The following is an 18,679-nucleotide window of genomic DNA, read 5'->3' as shown; positions in this document are numbered from 1 at the left end:
TCTCTCCTAGGGTAACTGGCATCCGCTCCTCCCACGCACCTTCAGGGAAGCCTCCATCCCCTGCCACTGCCACCCAAAGCCACCCGAGGATCTGAGAACCATTATCCTGCTCTTTACTAGCTTCACTTCTCTTTTCTGCATCAAATAACACCCTAACAACTCCCCCAGAAAGCAGTGAGTCCACTGGGAGAATCTAGAGGTTCCCAAATTACTCGAAAGTCCTTGTACTCTGATCAAAGAGCCCTGAAACTTGGTGAGGGTCCGTAGGGAAGGAGGCAGTGAAGCCTGGTAGCAAATTCAGGGGCTCTGAGTCATGCAGACCTCGGTGGAATCCAGACGCTGCCAATGTCCAGTGGGACCTTGACTGCTCAATTTCTCTGAGCCTCAACCTTCTCGTCTGTACAATGAGGCTAATACTGTTCTACCTACCTCTTGAGATAGTGCTGCATGCAAAGGTCCAAAATGTGGTTTCTATTATTAGGATTGCAGAACAATCAGCCACAGTTCTAGCATTAACTCTTTCAGACCTCTGGGGGCGCTCTTTCAGAGCACTCAACATTTGTTCTCAAGCAGGGGTTCCTTAGGCACTGAAGTACTAGTGTTGTGGTTTCATTTCAGTGATCAAGTAGTCACACTCAGTCGCAAGGCAGCTTTGCGTCAGCGTCTGTTGTTGCGCTAGAATTAAAGAGAGCTCCTTTAATTGTTGTGGGCTAATGAGAAAAAAGTGGCTGCCTGACACACAAATGCTTTTGTGCCAAGGGCTGGCCAGATGACCCCTCAGCACGTTGTAGGAACAAAAGCTTCACAGTTGTTCAAGCTAAGAAAAGCAGGGGCAGAGTTGAATCACCACAGGGCGTGTGGTGGAGGAAGCAACCAAACCATGATCATGTAGCAAAGGCTGATGTAGTCTTAGCACAACAGTATCTATCATGTTAAATCAATATTGTTAATCTGAATGTTATTGGCTTTGTAGTTTGCATTTTAATTTATAAACTTGTTTGGGCTCTAAGACTATGTATGAGCTATAAGCATAAGTTGTTTATGTCTAGTTTTGTGTTTATATATATAATATATATAATATTAACGATTTAAGACACTATTGGAGGTCTGTGGGAAGCATTTTCCCCCTTTATTTTTTTTTTTTTAATTTATTTTTGGCTGCACTGGGTCTTCATTGCTGCACGCGGGCTTTCTCTAGTTACAGCGAGCGGGGGCTACTCTTCGCTGTGGTGCGCGGGCTTCTCATTGCGGTGGCTTCTCTTGTTGCGGAGCACAGGCTCTAGGCGCGTGAGTTTCAGTAGTTGTGGCACACGGGCTGAGTTGCTCCGCGGCATGTGGGATCTTCCCGGACCAGGGCTCGAACTGTGTCCCCTGCCTTGGCAGGCGGATTCTTAACCGCTGGACCACCAGGGAAGTCCCTCTCCCTTTAAAATGGAACCATCTGTACATTTCTCAAGTATTAAAACCATTGCCCTAAAGATTAATGCAGAGACCAAGCCTAAAAATCAGCCTAATTGTTCATTTTCTTCTACAGTGGATGGGCAGAGGGGGGGTTTGGCTGAGAAGAAACTGCAATAGGTGAAGGTTAAGTGATTTGCCCAATGTCACTCATAGGTCAATCTCCACACTCAGGATCCCTACCTTGGATGTCAGGGAAGTCTCTGGACTCTTGGGTAAATTCCTTCCTCCTTTGCTCCTGAAACATCTTATTCTACTTTGACTGAACAATAAAGGCTAATAAACAAGTGGCTTTCTCTGTATCCCAGCTCCTCTCCCCACCACGCCTCAGAGCCAAAATTTCATCAAGTCCTGAGGAAAAGTGGATTCCTCTCCCAGCTCCAGGCAGAGGCTTCCAGAGGCTCCCAGCTCAAAGTGCTCCAAGGATGTCCAGAATAAAAGATTTCCTGTCTATTGTGAAGGGATAATGAACATAGTATGAAGAAGATTCCACCCACAGATCTTTGCAGAGCCTGCCCCTTTCCCACTTCTGACACCAGCATCACCAACAGGTAGACACTGAGCCCTGCTCAGTGCTGGCTCCTGGGGAGAAGGAATAAACCAGTTTCAAGGAGCTGGTTTGTTAGGGAGGTGAGATCTACACAGACAGAGCCCAGGTGAAGATGAACCAGCCAGCAGATAATCAACAGCTCGGTTGTGTAGTGGAGAGATGGGAGTTGTAGGAACTCAGGGGAGAGGTAGATCAATGAGAGATGGCAGAGATGGAAGCCCCCTAGAAGGTGGGGGGCCAGAGCTGAGCTGTGAAGGCTGAGTGGGATCTGGCTGAGTGGAGGGAAGTGATCATTTCAGCCAGTGGCAAAAGCTGTGAGAAGGCAACAGCATTCCTGAGGCAGTAAGGAAGCTGGAGATGGGCAGCCCTCACCTCCTACCAAGCTCCCCTCCTTCTCTCCACTGTCACCTTCCTGCTTATCCTTGGATTTACCAGGGGAGTTCTCACCTCAGGGCCTTTGCACTTACTATCCCCTCTGCCTGGTGTCCCCTACTCCCAGATACCCACATGGCATCCCTCCTCTCAGTCTCTGCTCAAATGTCACCATCAGAGAGGCCTTCCCTGACCACACTGCATCCCATCACCATACATACCCCTTCACCTTGCTATTTTTCTTCGTTGCAACAAGCGTAAAGTATATAATGTGTTCATTTTTTACCACCTGTCTCCCCCACTTCAATGCAAGCTCCATGAAGGCAAGGGCTTTGTTTTGTTCCCTGCTATACTGAGTATGTGATCAATGATCAGTATTTACAGAATGAATGAATGAATGAATGAGAGGAAAGAAGAATGCTATAAAGGACGGAAGAATGCCAGTCATAGCTCCTGGAGGTAGCAGAGACCTCCTTCCTGTTGACAGGTCAGCAGTGTCTTCCTTCCACACGTAAGACACCAGAGACACAGAACAGGAGTGGTGGCAGGCGAGGGTGGATGGATACAAAGGGTCAAATGGGGGTAAAGGGAGGGCAGAGGAGTTCAGAAAACCTGGCCAGATCCAGCTTGGTCCCACTAGCAGAATGTTTTATGCTCTCAAAGGAATCTCTGGCCCAGGCTTGAGAGTGGCAGGAAAGATAGTCAAGATAAAAAGGTGAGGGGTCAAAATGAGCCACAACCTAACTGGGGGTGGAAGGTCTTCAGGAAAGACTTGTTGTAAACATCAGAATTTAAAAAGTCCCCCAACACACAAGAGAGGGCCTGAGTCTCATCAGAGACAAGAGACAGAAGGAGGCTGTGGGACACAGCAAATGGGGAAAAGAGACTGGGAGAACAGGGCACCCATGGGTCAGGAGAATGTCGGGAAGAAGCCACTTAACCTCTCCCAGCCTCCACTTCCTCATCTGTAAAATGACGACCATAATCCCGACCTCACAGGGTGGTTACAAGGCTGAGTTAAAACAACTCCCAAAAATCACCTAAACTAGTGCCCGGCATATAGTAGGCAGGCATTCATCAAATTGAGTCCCATCTCCAAAGTGAGGTTAAGGTAAAAAGGGTGAAGATTAACTGACTTTTCAAGTAAATAATCTTATTTCCCTTATTCCTGTGATTTATTAATTCAATAACTATTCACTGAAGTGCCCTGTGCTTGCATATCACAACTGGATACAAAGAAGGATCCACTCCCACCCCATCTCAGACCTCGACGGCCTTACATCCAACTGGGAAGACGAGGAACATTTCAACAAAATGCTGAACAATGACCCTAGAGTGTATTATGAAGTACCGAATTTGTGGTGTAGGCAACAATTGCTACAGAAGCTCAGGGGAAGGAAAGATCGATGCTTCGAGATCACTGTGGGCTCTGGTGGTGAAGGGAAGGTCTAATGAGGATGCGGCTCTAACACTGGTCTTGAAGGAAAGGATGGTTTGGCTTAAACACAGAGAAAGGCAGAACTTGAAGCAGAGTCAAACCTGGTGGTGAGTCCTGACAGGTAAAGATGGGGAGAAAGGATGCAGGCAGATTGCAGAGACTTAGCGAGGGTCAATGTGAGGAGTTTGGGCTTCATCCAGTGAACACTATGGGGAAAAATGTAAGGGAAAAACGACATTTTAGGATGACTTGAAGGAGGGAGATAGAGGCTGGGAAATGGCACCTCAGGCAACATAATGTGTCTACAGCACAGATTCTAGGCTCATTGCCGCCTCTGCACTAGAATTACAGACGATCCTATTTGCAGAGCCCCACAGACTGCTCCTGTAGGACATGTATGTCCCTATGACCCCCAGGCACTATGCCTTGGGGCTGGGAGATCAGAACAGGAGGCCAGTGCCATCACCCAGCACGAGGTGGAAAGAACCTGTACAGGGCTTCCCTAGTGGCGCAGTGGTTGGGAGTCTGCCTGCCAATGCAGGGGACACGGGTTCGAACCCTGGTCTGGGAGGATCCCGCATGCCGCGGAGCGACTGGGCCCATGAGCCACGGCTGCTGAGCCTGCGCGTCTGGAGCCTGTGCTCCGCAACAGGAGAGGCCGCGATGGTGAGAGGCCCGTGCACCGCGATGAAGAGTGGTCCCCGCTTGCCGCAACTAGAGAAAGCCCTCGCACAGAAACGAAGACCCAACACAGCCAAAAATAAATAAATAAATAAATTAAAAAAAAAAAAAAAAGAACCTGTACAAAGGGGAAGTCTCATGCCAGAAAGGAGGACTTATATTCAAGAAACATAATGAAAACAAAAGAAAGTCGGTGCTTGAATACAGGAAATAGAGGAAGGAGGCAAAAGTGTTGCTAAGGTTTTGAGCCCAAGCATCTGGGAAGACGGTGTTGCCAACAAGAATGAAGAATCCAGAAGGGCAGATGGCTTGAGAAGTGAGAAGACATTAGATTTCATTCTAGGCTTATAGACTTTATAATGGCAGCCAAACATCATCATCATCATCATATCATCTAATTAGCAACTGAAGATAAGATACACCATCTCATCTTGGCCTAAAGGTCCCATTTTACCACTGAGAAAAGAAAAGCAAGAGGCAGCAAGCTGGGCAGAAGGAGCTCATAACCCATCCATACTAAGATGCTGGAGTTCCCATATGCACTATGAACAACCTCCTCCAGGAAGTCCTCCCTAACTACTGTGGCTCCCACTGATGTCATGCTCCTCCTACCATGGTTGTTCTGCAAGCCATAATTATTTGTTTACTCTCTGCGTGTGTTCTCTGATTATTTGATAGTCTACATGGTCTAGTCCTCACATGTCTCCTGCACTAGATTATAATCCTTTGATGTCAGAGATCAAATCTTCAAATAATGTACTTTTTCCATACTAATCAAGTGCAATTATTGAGTTAATTCAGATTTATCTGCCCAATAAATCCCTATTGCCCAGATGAGTAAACTGAGGCACAAAGAAGTGAAATACTTTGCTTAGGGTCACAGGGCTAAAAAGGAGTACAGAAAATTCAAACCCAGGTCTTAAACTCTAGAGCAGATATTGTTGATTGCTCCTTTCTTCTTTCCAAAAGCCTCCTAATTTCTTTCCTCTCTGAGGCTCAACACACAAATCAAGATTATTCTAGACCAATTAGGATGGTCTCCCTCCTTTGCCTGTGGCTGGCTTATGCATGCACATGTGACTCACAATTCCAGCCAACTGGACACGAGGGAAAGTCTGCTGAGCCTTCTGGTAAAGGTTCCCCTCCTGCCTCTTCTGCCTCTGCACATTGTAAAGGTGTAATACGTGGATCTGTTACAGCCATCTTGTGACCTTGAGACCAAGAAAAGATGAAAAGAATCTGGACCTTTGATGATGCTGTTGAACCACTGAAAGAACTAAGCTTGGGGCAGACAGCCCACACCTGTTGTACTGGGAGATACTAAGTTCCTAATTGTTTCAGCCAGTTGTGTTCAGGTTTTTTGCTACTTGCAGCCCTGACTGATACCCACTCCAATCAAGGGCTCTTGTCACTACAGGTACTGAGCCAAGCATTATGGGAGATATACAACAAGTAAAAGTCCTGGTCCCTGCCCTCATTGTTCCTTTCCCAAGATTAGACATTCGATAAGTATTCAATCTGTCTCTGATTCATTGATTCTCCCTTTGCTCATCAGTTACAAAGGATATATTCCCTGAAGGCCTCTTTCTTCCCTTTCCTCAGCCTCACTGATTATCTCTAAATTTCAGCCTCACGTTTGGACTGTGGTCTCAACATTACCGACCAGGTCCTTCCCCATCACCAGGCACCACCTCTAAGGATCAAGCTAAAAGCAAGGGACTCGGACTTCCCTGGTGGCGCAGTGGTTGAGAATCTGCCTGCCAATGCAGGGGACACGGGTTCAAGCCCTGGTCTGGGAAGATCCCACATGCCACGGAGCGACTGGGCCCGTGAGCCACAACTACTGAGCCTGCGCGTCTGGAGCCTGTGCTCTGCAACGAGAGGCCGCGACAGTGATAGGCCCGCGCACTGTGATGAAGAGTGGCCCCCACTTGCCGCAACTAGAGAAAGCCCTCGCACAGAAACGAAGACCCAACACAGCCAAAAATAAATAAATAAATAAATAAATTTATTAAAAAAAAAAAGCAAGGGACTCACGCTTAGCCCAGAGAGACCATCAGCGAAACTCCGCATTCCTAAATATTTGTTCTTTGAAATGTCTTTCTCAATTAGATCTCACCCAAATGTTTGAGAGTCAGGCTGAATTCCAACTTCCTGCTCCAGAACAGATATGTTGAGCCTGCATAATTACTGCAGCCAGCTTTATTTGCTATAAAAACATGGATTTTTTTGCTCCTTCTCGACAGAAAAATAATAAATAGAATCCAGATGAAAAATACCAGCATTTAGTAGAACAACTCTTTTATGGTTCTTTTCTTTTGGGTCTAATTAACACATTGGGGATAAAATGTGTTTTTACATTTACCCAACCAGCTAAGGTGAGACACAAACTCTCCTTTCCTCCTGCTGAGATAGAGCGTCACATCAGAAACACAGGTGAAAACAGACAGACAGTTTCAAAACATTTTGAAATGTTCCACAAACAGATCTGTATACCTGTGAGGTGGACTTCCTCCAATCCCTCTCTGTTCACACTGTTCAATTTTTTTCTCTGTCCCTTAAGAACACATTACATAGTTGCTGTCAAATGAAACACAGATAGTCCCATTAGCCAGAGAAGCAATCTCTCTTTCTTTCTTTTAAATGAAGAAGACATGCCTTTTAGGACAATGACCAGCCGGGCCATGAAAGTTTCATGAGGGGCTCTTGGAATGGATGACACCTTTACAATTATAACAGTGCTATAATAAACCCCCGCAGAGCCACAGGGCATGGAGTCTACATCCAACACACGACACCTATTTATTCCCTAATTATATTGCAATATATTCTCTCTGTATGTGTACTGATGAAGATAAAATATTCTTTTAATTCTTTGGCCTCCTGGAAGGTAAGGGAGAGGGGATCATGCATAGGCAAATTCTGGGAGTTCCTAGAGCTCAATCACAGCCTTTGTTCCAGGCTCCCTCATTGCATAATCTCAAGAAAATCACTCACTTTCCCTTGTTCTAACACAGTGGTTCTCTCATTGCGGGTCCCGGGGCCAAGAGCATTAGCATCACCTGGGAACTTGTTAAAAATTCAAATTACTGGGCTTCCCTGGTGGCGCAGTGGTTGAGAGTCTGCCTGCCAATGCAGGGGACACGGGTTCAAGCCCTGGTCTGGGAAGATCCCACATGCCGCGGAGCAGCTAAGCCCGTGAGCCACAAATACTGAGCCTGCGCGTCTGGAGCCTGTGCTCCGCAACAAGAGAGGCCGCGATAGTGAGAGGCCCGCGCACCGCAATGAAGAGTGGCCCCCGCTTGCCGCAACTAGAGAAAGCCCTCGCACAGAAACGAAGACCCAACACAGCCAAAAAATAAATAAATAAGTGAAATTCTTTAAAAAAAAAAAAAAATTCAAATTACTGGGCCCACTCCGGACCCTTTGAATCAAAAATTCTGGGGGTGGAGCACAGCAATCTGTGTTTAAACAAGCCTTCCACATGGAAGTCTGAGAAGCACTGGTCTACAAAACAGGAAGGAAAGAGCATGATTTTAAATTGAATCAGGGATCAGGGATACCTGGAATCTACAGGGCCTGGGCTCCTTTCTGAATAGCTGTCTCAATCTGCAGAGTCAGGGCTCCATTTACCCATCTGTATGCAATGGGGCTACAGCGTTCACCAAGAAGCTGTGGATGCTGGAATTTAACAGGTACATGGTTACCTGGCACCAGTCTCTATGGATAGCGAGATCACAGTTGCCAATACTCACCAGCTCCCTCCCGCAATACTCTTGACTGGCAGAAGCTCTGCAGAGTGGTCCTCCAATGCCATATCTAAGGTCATCATTGCAGCTGCCTCTGGGTTACCCTTGGCAACCAGGAGCCGGGGTCATGGAAGCCCACAGAATCTCCAAATCTCATCGTCAGTAGCTTCAAGCCTTTTCACCTCGGAGCCTTGAACCACTAGAGGGGAGGCTCAGGATTATTTCTGTTACATTGTCCCATTTCAGCACTTCCTCAGACATCTTTCGTGTGTTTGCCTCCACTCTACAACCAGACTTTTGGCCTGTGGAGGATGCCGCCTAGAATGTCAGCATCATGAGCTATGGGGCTCTGACTGACTGGCTCATGGCCGTCTCCCAAGGCCTAGGCCAGTGCCTGGCACAAAGCAGGAGCTCAAGAACTGTTTGTTGACTAAATATTCCTAGCACGTTAAATGCCCTGACCATACTAAGTCCAACTGTAGGCCCCAAACCTTCAAGTATCTAAAAGTTATGTTTGGAAAGGGGCAAAGAAACTATGTGAAACCCCAGGGAAGAAGGAGAAAAGGGAAAAGGAGCAGCAAGAGCCTGAATAGTTCCCAGCTGGAGCCTCAACCCTTGGCTCACAGAGTGCTGACTTCCCGGCCAATTTCTCACCCTGGATTAGGAACTAGAAGACCTCTGGGCCAGGGTTGGTTTTTTTGTTTTGGGGTTTTGGTTTTTTTTTTTTTGGTTTTTGGTTTTGTTTTGTTGTTTTGTTTTTTGATATTAGGATCCTTGTGCAGGGAGGGGCCGGAGCTGAAGGGTGATCAGGCACTGACCACAGGTTCTGAGCTTGAGTTCTAAGCAGCTGGGTCTTCTAGCTGCCCTCATGCTTCTCACTCAAAGGCCAAATTCTCATTGGTGCTGACTCTACTGTCTTTTGACCAGACACTTCAGGAGAGCTTTTCTACCCTCTTAGGACTCAAGCCTCATGCCCCATGATCCTTCTCCCTCAATTAGAAATCTACCCAAGACTCAATTCCAAATCATCCCTTCTCCAGGTACTATCCCTAATCCTGCCCCCTCCAAACAGTGATTTCACCTGGGAAGCCTTCCTTGACTACGAAACAGTGGCTGCTCTTTCCCTGTGGACTGCACTTTATGGGGCTGGGCCAAGTCTTAAGGGTTCCTTTACCCCCAGACTTCAGTGCAGGGGCAGGACAGATTTGCAACCAACTGTCACCTAAGTGATTTGTCCTGGGGGATGATCACAGCACAGCACCTGGCAAGCGACCAGTCCTCTACCTCTAACCTCACACACACCCAGTCCTGCAGCCTCCAAAGGCCTTACAGTGGCCTGGCTGGGAACACTTGCCCTGGGCTGAGAAAGTGGTAAGGACAGCACAGGGTACTAGAAAAAAAGCCCTGAACTAGGAGTCAGGAGACCAGGTTTACATTCCCTCACACCCTTAACTAGCTCTAAGCGAATCCTTTCACTTCTCTGTGCCTCCGTTTGCTGATCTGTGAGTTGGGAGGGAGAGGTGGAGACTGCAGTCGTGGACCTGGAATTTCTAGCGGCTTAAACAGCATATGATCTACGGAGAGAGCTGGTGCGTGATGTGCAACCAGGGAAAAACCCGCCAAAGCAGCTGAAGATCCAGTGTCTGTAGACGGTCGATTCGAAGCCCTGCGGGGACCCTGCCCAGATGGCAGGGGACAAGGGCCGAGGGACCCTCTCCGCAAAGCCCCCAGCTCTCGGTCCCACTAAACCTGCTCTAAACCCTTCAAAAGAACCTCTCCAACAGCACTCCAACAAAGAGGGCTGCGAAGCCAGGGTCCCGCGACCTCCGCGGAAGCCGCACCGGGTTAAGTCCGGCCTCCCCGACTCCGGGAACGAGAGGACACGTGCCCCCGGCAGGCTCCGAAAGCCCCGGCCAGCCTTCGCTTGCCGACACCCCTACTTTCCCGGCAGAGCGTGTAAGGGCCGCTGATGCTCGCGCACGAGTACCATGGCCTGAGCGAACAAACCACCTAAAGGCCTCCTCCAACCTCCTGGAGGCCTTGCTCTTTGCGTCCCCGGTGGGGGGTGGGGGGTGGGGGGTCGGGAGGGGGTAGGTCGGTACGGAGCGGGAGATCATGAAGCAGAGCCACCCAGGTTCCGGTCGGGTGACGGCTCCGTCCCACTCACAGACCCTGACTCCCGCAAGGAACGGTTTTGCGTATTTTTTCAAACAAATAAGGAAAATAAACCAAGCGCAGGAGGAAGGCGGCTGCGTTCTGCTGCTCCAAAGGACCACAACCACGACCCGCCCCACCTCCAACACCACCGCCCAGGGTTAGGTGAGAAGTTGGGAACTTCGGAACCGCGCTCCAGGCGCGCACTGGGAGTCACTAGCTTCTCTTAACTTCGGGAGCTGCGGTCGCCGCCGAGGGCAGGAGGGACGTCCGGGGAGTCGACTCGGACTTCCCCGAAGAGTCGGGACGACTGGATGAGAAAGACAGGAAGGGGGTATACGTTCCGTTTCGCGCCTCCAAAAAGCAAAAGTGCACATGGTACCGCCCGGGGCTCAGCGGCAGCTAGGCGCACCGCTGGCCACCTCGGGGGACCTGGCCGCGCCTCGCAGGCTCTACGCCCGGACCCCGGCTCTCCCGGGCGTCTCGGGGCGGCTCGGGGGCGGGAGTCCCCAGACTCAGAGGAGGGCGGGCGCCCTCCCTGGGACAACCGCGCCGCCCCGCTGCGCTCGGGTTTTCCCTCGCCGCGGGCGCTGCGTCCGGACTGAGGCCAGGGAGTCCGCGCCTGCCCACGCCGGGGCGCTCCACATCCTGCCCGGACCCCTGGCGTTCTACCGGCACTCACCTCCTCCCGCGCCAAACTCGGCTTCCGCAGCCCGGACCCCGGCAGGGCAGCGGGAATCCACGGGGCTGGTGTAAAGTTAGTCGCGGGGATGCAAAGACCCTTCCCCGGGATCAAAACCCCCAAACCCCGTCCCCCTGTGCCCACAGCGCTCCGAGGCTCCGCATCCTTGCCGTCCCCGCCCAGCCACCTACCTGCTTCGCGGCCCGCCCGGGGCTCAGTCGGCCAGTCGCGGTCCTGTCCTCTGGAGCCTGAGCCGCGCCGGAGCGCCGGACCAGGAGCCGGAGCAGCGGGCAGCCCAGAGCCGGGCGGCGGGCGGCGGGCACCGCGAGAGAGTGAGCGAGCCGGCGCGCGGCTGGAGCCGCGGATGCTGCCGCTGCCGCTGCCGCCGCCGCCGCCGCCGAGCCAGCCCCCACCCGCTTCGTCCCTCGGCCCCTCCCTCTCTCCTTCCCTCCCAGCTTCCCTCCTCCCTGCTCGTGGCTCCCTCCCTCCGTTCTCTCCCCCCACCCACCGCCTCTTTTTTTCTCCTTCTCCCTCTTCGGTCCTTTCAGACCCTGCTTTCTCGCTCTCGCTCGCTTGTTCTTTTTCCTCTTTCCGTGTCTCCCTCCAGCCTTCCTTTGGTTTCCTTTTTCTCTGAACCTTTCCCAGTCTCTTTCCTCACCTCCTTCCACCATCACCCCCCAACTTTACGTTCTTTCCCTCCTCTCTCCGTTTTCTCCTTTCTCTCTCTTGCCCCTATCTCTTTTTGCTGTTTTCTCCTTCTTTTAACCTTCTCCTGTCTCTGCCCTCCTCTCTCATCCCTACTCCCCCTCTCCCTCGGGTGGGTCAGAGTGGCCTGCGTTCCGCCCCCTTCTCCCAGCTCCGGTCGGGGGATCCCCCCCGGGGGTCAGGAGGGCCGGGGGAGCCCCCGGGCCGTGCTGGTAACAGGCTGAGGAAGGAGAGAGAGGGACTAGCCAGGGCTGGAGACGAGGGCTTGAGAAACAGCTGGGCAGGGGGCGGGCAAGAAGGCCCGGAACTCAGACTGTCAGGCCTCTAGGCCACCTGAGCCATGCGCGGTAAGCCAGGCCGGGTAAGATGAGGAAACTGAGGCCCTGAGAGAAGAGAGCAGGGACTTGCCTTGCTGAGGTCTACTCCAGAGGCAAGGCCTAGACCATCACTGCTCCTCGCAGCCTGGGAAGGACTCCTCCGCTGACAGACGCCCATCCACTCCTTCCAGCCTCTCTGCCTGGCCCAAGCCCCAAGCTCCCAGGGCCACCAGGACAAAGCCTTCTCCCTCCAACAGCACCTTACGCCACTCCACTGCCCGCACAATGTTCTTAGGGGGTCTGAGCCAGGCAGAAGGGAGGACCTGGCTTGGAAGTGACAAAAGGGAACCCCTTCTTCCCACCCCCACTCCTCCAAGCAATGAGAGACTTACCGACTACTGCGTATCAGGGATGGAGTAGTAGCAAGGTGCTTTGCTTGTGTGGTTTGTCTCCTTTTCTCCTTGAACTACAATGAGAGCAGGAAGGCCCAGACTTGGAAAAGGTGCTGTACACACCTCAGGAGAATAATTATTTTGTGAATAAAGTAGACACATTGTCTGAGGCTTTGGGAAATGTATGTCTGTACATGTGTCTGAGCACCTAGCCCTCTCAGTTCAACCATTGATAATGGACTTCATTCTGGGTCTGATGGGGCAAGTCTCACCCCTAGAAGCTTTCCCTGGCACTTCCCCATTTCAGCCCAGTGGGATCCAGAGGAGAGGTGTAGGGTTCCGGTTCCCATGGACCCCGTTCTGCAGCTCTGCTTTGTCAAGACAGGATCATGATTCTCCTAGTTTCATCCCTAATTGCTGGGGCCAGACTTTGTTCCCCTTCAGTACTGTCCCTTCTGTGGTACCAACCAGAAGCAGACCCTTCATCCAGCCCCTGGGTAGAAACTTACCTTGGGATATTGACAAAACCCCACACAAATATCACATCGAGTTACCTGCCTTGGGACAACAAATCAAATAAATAAACCCATGCCTTGGCCTCCGTTGTTCACACCACACAACCAGAAGAAGGGTCTGGTCAGGGCTGGGACTAGGTTGAAGCCAGTGAGACACACCTAGGGCACAAAATTCAAGGAGGTGCTCACTCTCTGGGTCATGCAGTCAAATCTTAGAGCTATCACCAACCATCTGTGTCACCTTGGTCCACCACTGCCCCTCTCTGGCCTTTCGTCTTCCCACTTGACTCTGAAGAGGCTGAAATAGATGTTCTCTAAGGGTTTCTCCAGCTCTCAGGCAATGCAGTTTGTGGGTATCAGAGACGCCAAAGGTTAAGAGAATGGGTTCTAACTTTCTTGGTTTGTATTCCTGCTCCACCACTTACTAATTATGACACTGGACAGCCACTTAACCTCTCCAACTTCAGTTTCCCTATCAGTAAGATGGGAATGATAACATCACTGTGAGCTCTGTGCGGAAATATTACACGTAGTAGCACGGGATAACTGTTAGCAACTAATATAATACAAGATAGGTTTTTGAATATCTTTTCTTCATCCTCACATTCCCTTTTGGATTATGAGTTACAACTCCCACCTTCTCAAACTTCAGTTCTAACAGGTTTGGGGAGGTGGGCAGTTCTTCCTGGATAACCATTGCCCCCCACTCAACAAGCAAATGCATGGGAAGCAACCCACTTCCCTGTCTCTCTCTCACACACTCCCATGCTGCCAGGTGTGAATTGCATGGCTGAGTGTTGCTGGCCCCCTCCATGTGGGGCTGAGGATTGCCTCGTTTTCTGCCATACTCTAAAAAGCCACACGGATCTATAAAGGTACACCTTCTCCACCCAGCTGGCAGGCCTCCAAGGACACATGTCCCAACAGAGCCAGGAACACTTTTAGCAAACATCTCTGAGGGTCAGCTCCAGGTCACGCTGGAGCCCGCCATCCATCATTCGTTTGCCAGTCCCTGAGAGCCTGCTTATGGGAAGCACTGCTTTGCACATCCTATTGCTGTATAATGTTCAACCCAACTGCAACGAGTTTATTTTGGGGTTATGACAACATCTAGGACCACTCTACTCATCTGAAGGCATAACTGGAGACTAAAGTCCACTATTCTAAGCTATAAGCCCTGCTCTCTGAAAGCTTACACTCTAACCGGGCAAGAAGACATTAAAACAGAGGAGTCGAGTGAGATGATTGAGAGCAGGTGCCCTGGAAGCATCTGCTTGAGTTCAAATCCTGGCCCTGTCACTTGTTAGCTATGTGACCTTGAGCGGGTGACTTAATTTATGCCTCTGTGTTCTCATCTGCAAAATGGGAAAAATAATGAGGTAAGCACTGCTATCATCCCCATCTCACAGAGGAGGAAACCAAGGCTCAGAGAGAATTCCCCGGCTGAGGGTCACACAGAAAGTAAGTAGAACCCAAGTAGAATTAACTTCATAGCCCTTGCTCCCACCCTCTACCTTCTCCTCTCAGCCTCTCTAACGCTTCTTTCTACCGGGCTCCAGAATATATCTTCTCCAGGCGGGTGGCATCTGAAACCCAGTTCCATTTCCACCTCTACACACTTCAGCCTGGACAGGGGTGGGAGATGAGGAGGCCAAAACTCTGGTGACCAAGGTAGGAGGACCACGTCCTTCTCAGAAGTAAATTGTCAGAAGGCTAGGATGCTGGGCAGAATGTCCAGGCTCAGACCATGATAGTCCACACGTTTTCCTTGCTCAAGTGTGCAGGAAATTCCCTTTGTTTTCCTTCCCTCTCTCTCCTTTCCCTGCTGAGGGATCCCCTTTTCCCCTCCCTCTTCCTGCAGAGCTCTGGCTCAAAGTCCCAGGGAGGAACATCCAACACACACCAGGGATGGCTGGAATCTGTGAGTGGTGGAAAGATTTTTGGAACTTGTAGGGTCTTTTAAACTCCTCAAGGGACACCTGACATATTAGAGCACTTGAGAAAATGTCTATCTTTCCACCAGACTCTAAGATTTGGGGTCTTATTTACCTACATGTCTATTACGAAGCCTCACATTGGGCCTTGCCTTGTAAAAAGAATAAGTAAAATATTTACTATTTATTAATAAGGCCTATACATGATCTCATTTAAAACTCCCAACAATGCTATACAGCAGGCATTATTATCCCCCTTTCCAAAAGGGTTAACTGAGGGTCCAAGAGGTAACTTACCCAAGGCCACATAGCTAGAAAGTGACAAAACCCAAATTTGAACTGCAGCCTTTTCAAAGCTCTGTCCTCGATGCTATAGTGTCTCTCACTGCAGGGCTGGGACTAGGGTAAGGCAAGCAAAGGGCCAACTCTACCCTTGCACAGCCCTGAGAAAAAGCAATCTTTGGATACTTCCAAAGAATTAGAGGGGACTGTGGGATCCCTGGGTCCTAGCCATTGACAAGGTGCAAAGAAGAAACTGTGTAGCAGGCAGAATCTAAGGCAACTCACCAGTGCTATATCTGCTCACATAACACACACTGACACAGTACACCCAGCACATCCTCAAATATGCCCACACACAACAACCCTGCCCAGGACACACATTTCTAAGAGATAACAACCCATCACTCCTACATATACACCAACACAGCCCAAAAAACGCCTACATGCGCATATAATACAATTCCTGCACTCACTTAAAGACAGGGGAGGGAGACAGAGGATCAGGAAAAACTCAAGTGGAATGACTCTTTCACAAGCTTTTTATGAACCCACAACCACCAATCAAAGTCTTGATTAACTTGGTTGTATTTATTAAATCATGTTCAATATTTAATAACTTTGAGTATGGGTTGAATATTTAATGAGATTGGTTGAGATCTATTTATGCATAAACGTCAGAAGTGCCAATCGCTTTGAATCGAGAGTTGAGTTTGTGAATCGTTCTCAGAGGCTAGTGCTTGAGATCTCTGAATTCTACATTTCATGGGTTTCTTGAACGTATAGGTTATCATCATGAAATTGTTACACTATTTGTTACGATGCTCCACTATTATAGATTATTATACAGTCCCAAGAAATGTGGCATTTAGACACCAAATTTTCTTGCATCCAGGCAAACTCGGATTGGGCCTCTTGTTCTCTTTCCTCCATGTTTACCAGGAAAAGAGACCAAATATGACGCTGTGAAATGCATCTTGTCTCAAGCCCTTAGTCCTTCCACAGGCACGAGATGATCTGGAAGCAATTTATGTGGCATACTTTGCCCAAGACCAATTTGTCCAAGAGAGGGAACTCTGCTTTGTGCAATGGAGACAAGCAACATGAATTTCTGATTCTTTTTTATTGCAGTAAAAGGATCGGATGCAAAACGAGGCCTTCTAAGGCATCATGGAGATTCGGGAAAATCCTCGGAGGATTTGAGATTCTGGAAATCAATGAATGAACTTAATATACCCATATGTGCAGATTTTACATAAGTTACAGTTATATCATGGATGCTATCTGGGTAAAAAGTCATTATAAAATGTGGTTTGTTAGGGGCCAAATTTAAATCATTGGAAATAGCTCCTATACCACAGCAGTCTGCAGCCCAGCAGGATATAAACTGCTTACAAAAGGGAGCAAATGCATTCTTCATCAAATAACTCATCTCATCCACACACCCTTGTCATATTCTGATTTGCTTTGATTTGGGGTCCAAAGTAAATATAAATAAATGCTCCCAAAAGAATAGTAATGACAATAAAACCATTTGGTGGAGAGTAAACCTCTGACTCAAGTCAATGTCGGCATATTTCTTCGATACTACAGCATTTTTAAATTTTATTTGCAACAGATAATTGGGGAAACTATACCTCTAAACACATCCCCCCTCTCCCCATCTTCAATAATCTGTCAACCATTACATCCTACCTGGTAGCCGCACCAGTTTACCTGCATGTCCTGAAGTCAATACAGTGTTCTGGGCCCCCTGATTTTATTTCTGCTGTTCTCAGAACCTGAACGCCCTTCCCATCTTCTCTCAAGCTTGGCAAACTCCAGTCTCATCCTTTAAAAGTCTGCTCATTGACAAGGCCTTTCTTGGCCCCCTCACCCTACCTGTTTACCTACTTCAATTAGCACTTTTCTCACTGTCATTTGACAGTGGTGAACTGAATGATGAATTCCATAAAGTCATTTCAATATCTCCAGTGTCTTGCACAGTGCCTAGCCATGTTGGATGGATGGATGCATGGATGGGTGAATGGCTGGTTGAACTTGGAAATAAAGGCATTTTTTTTTTATAAATTTATTTATTTATTTATTTATTTTTTTGGCTGTGTTGTGTCTTTGTTGCTGTGCGCGGGCTTTCTCTAGTTGCAGTGAGCAGGGGCTACTCTTCACTGCAGTGCGCGGGCTTCTCATTGTCGTGGCTTCTCCTGTTTCGGAGCTCGGGCTCTAGGTGCACAGGCTTCAGTAGTTAGGGCACGTGGGCTCAGCAGTTGTGGCCTGCGGGCTCTAGAGCGCAGGCTCAATAGTTGTGGTGCACAGGCTTAGTTGCTCCACGGCATGTGGGATGTTCCTGGGCCAGGGTTCGAACCCGTGTCCCTTGCATTGGCAGGCAGATTCTTAACCACTGCGCCACCAGGGAAGCCCAGGCACATGGTTTTACTTGTGACATTTTATCCTTTGACTTAAATTGAGCAGGGTGTTGGTATAGGAACCATCTTACTTTCCAGGAAGTTCATAATGCCACTCATTCTTAGGCTGAAGTCAAAGCTCAGAGGGATTAGCCACTCCTTTATTTTACAGAGAAAGTTATCACCCTCATGTTTTCATTCAACAAACACTTATGAAGTTCTCACTATGTACCAGGCTCTCCACTCACAGCCTTGAGTCAAAATCCAATTACTGAATCAACCCAAGGGGATTTCTAGGAGTACACAGGGTCCAGGAGCCGCCTCTTTTCTCCAGCAGTGTTGGCAGTCTCCCTGCAGCAACCAAGAGCCTCTGGGGGAAGCAGAAGAATCTCCTCCTCAGGACGGGGTCGGGGATTCCTGCCCAGTGGTAGTTTGATTTGGCAAATCCTTACCTTTTTATGTGCCTCAGGTCCTTTGTGGAAGTAGGTAGGGTATCAACTCAACTCTTCCACGTAAAACAAACTGTCCTCCTCCTCTTTGGCTTCCTCCACCATCACTCCCTGCTCTGCACTGGGTCCTCCAGCAATGCTGAAAGGCCTGTGGCCCCTGTGTCCAGTAGAACACAAGGTCCGCCAGGAAAGGCACTTTGTTTTGTTTGCCACCATATATCCAGCACCTAGAACGACACCTGGAACATAATAGGCCATCAGTGAATGTTGATGGGATGAATTCCTGAACAAGATGTCATACCTTTATCTTTCCTAGTGACACCTCCTCTGTTTGGAATGCCCTTCCATCTTTCTTCGGCCTAACTCTTGTCATCCAGCAAGGCAACTTGGGCATGACCTCCCCTAGGAAGTCTTCCTTGAAGCACCTGGGCTGGATGGAACACCCTTCCTCTGGGATTCCTGGCACCGTGTACATAGGCCTCTCTTATCACTAACCTCAGCATGCTGCATTTATCTGTTATGTGTCTGCTTTCCATACTGGACTTTGAGATCGTGAAGACAGGAACCATATGCTATTCATCTTCATACCCTCAGCTCCGTGG

General features: G+C 49.2%; 1 protein-coding gene across 14 annotated transcripts in view; it reads right to left on the bottom strand.

Annotated features, from left to right (window-relative positions):
- The window catches only part of MEGF11 (multiple EGF like domains 11), a 415,557-nt gene that overhangs the window by 362,675 nt on the left and 34,203 nt on the right, over positions 1 to 18,679 (bottom strand). For 13 of the 14 annotated variants that reach the window (XR_009007618.1, XM_057543621.1, XM_057543627.1 and 10 more), the window contains exon 5: positions 18,081 to 18,316. The gene's annotated coding sequence lies outside the window, so the exon portion shown is untranslated. Of the gene's footprint in view, positions 1 to 11,275; positions 11,489 to 18,080; positions 18,317 to 18,679 lie in introns of those variants that run through there. The other variant, XM_057543619.1, reaches the window with a different exon arrangement.

Source organism: Balaenoptera acutorostrata, chromosome 3, assembly GCF_949987535.1.
Source record: "Balaenoptera acutorostrata chromosome 3, mBalAcu1.1, whole genome shotgun sequence".
In the NCBI taxonomy this organism is placed as follows: domain Eukaryota; kingdom Metazoa; phylum Chordata; class Mammalia; order Artiodactyla; family Balaenopteridae; genus Balaenoptera; species Balaenoptera acutorostrata.
Note: the sequence above shows the minus strand (reverse complement) of the source record. Positions and strands in the feature narration are given on the sequence as shown.